This window comes from Phoca vitulina, unplaced genomic scaffold (genome assembly GCF_004348235.1).
Source record: "Phoca vitulina isolate PV1807 unplaced genomic scaffold, GSC_HSeal_1.0 scaffold8, whole genome shotgun sequence".
NCBI lineage: Eukaryota > Metazoa > Chordata > Mammalia > Carnivora > Phocidae > Phoca > Phoca vitulina.
In genome coordinates, this window is record NW_022589711.1 from 45,732,582 (window position 1) to 45,734,332 (window position 1,751).

The window sequence follows — 1,751 nt, forward strand, 5'->3', positions numbered from 1 at the left end:
ATAATTGTGGTTAAATACACATGACAAAATTTACCATTGTAACCACCTCTAAGTGGTATGGTTCAGAAGCATTAAATGCATTCTCATTGCTGGGCACCCATCACCACCAACCATCTCTAGGACTTTTTCATCTTCTCAAACTGAAACTCCGTACCAATTTAACAATAATTCTCCATTTCCCCCCTCCCCTGAGCTCCTGGCAACCACCATTCTGCTTTCTGTATTTATGAACTTGACTACTCTAGGTACTTCATATAAGTAGAATTACATAGTATTTGCTCTTTTGTATCTGGCTTATTTCACTTAATATAATGTCCTTAAGATTCACCCACGTTGTAGAGTGTGTCTGATTTTCTTCCCCTTTTAAAGCTAAATAATATTCCACTGTATATATATATACCACATTCATCTGTTGTTGAGCATTTGGGTGTTTTTTTTGTTTGTTTTGGTCTTTTGGCTATTGTGAATAATGCTGCTATGAACTGGGTATACGAATATCTTTTCAAGTCCCTGCTTTCAATTCTTTGGGGCATATACCCAGAAGTGGGATTGCTGGATCAGATGGTAATTCTATTTTTGACTTTTTGAGGCAGTGCCAGACTGTTCTTTCAAAGAAGCTGCACCTTAGACTATTTGTATATATTTTGACAGGATCTTTTAGTTGTGCAATTGTTTTATTTCTATTCTAAAGGTTAAAATGGCCTTACATAAATGAAAAGATGGCCCAACCCTAATTAACTAGGCTTCCGGGATAACAATAACAATGATAACCCTTGGTCAGTACAGAGCAGATTTAAGCAAAGCCTTTACCCCGTGCCTCTTCTAAGAACATTCTGTGATCTCTCTCCATTTTTGGCCAATCTCTTTTTCTCCGTGATCAGTCCTTCTTTAACCTCTTGCAATTCTTTCTTCTCACCACCCCATTTTTCCGTTAAAAGTCATCAATTACATCTATTAACTTCTGGCCTGTGCCAGATACTATGTTAAGTATTCTGGATACATTTTCTCACTTAATTCTCAAAATATCCCTATGAGGTAGACTTTATTATCACCATTTTAGAGATGATGAAACTGAGAGAGAGAATAAAACTTTTGAAATGACACATAGCCCATAAGTGACAGAGGCAGGATTTGAACACACACACAGTCTGATGCGGAAGGTGCCCCGTTAAACATGAGTGTCCTTTCCTTCTTGAGGCTTTCTCTTCCTTTGATGGCAGATACCATTCTTCTTTTTCTATTTTCCTTCGCACTCCTCCCGTCACTGTAACTTTTTTCCTCTTTCCTCGTGTTAAACATGAGTTTGCAATCTTCCCAAAGCTCAGTCTTCAGCATTCTGAGCTTATGTCTTTCTGTCACTCTTTTTGGAGAGCTCACATCCTCTCCTAGCTTCATCCAATCCGGTGTTGATTATACTTGTTCTTCCATCCCCTGACCTCTCACCTGTGCTTTTGTTGTTCACTTCCTACTGCCTCCAAGACACATCTCCACCAAAATTTATTCTCCATCTCCCAACTAAGTCCCCTTCCCAAATTTGTCTCTGAACATCATGGCACTATTTTCTCAGTCGTTTGGCCTCAAAGCCTGGGGCCATCCATTCTCTTCAATCTCTTGAATCTCACGAAATCCCATGGATGTTTCCTTTGAAATGTGTCTCCAATTCATCCCTTCCTCTCTATTTCTACTCCTTTTATTCTGGTTCAGCCCCTCATCACCTACTGTGCAGCCTCCTAACCGGTATCCCTGTCTCA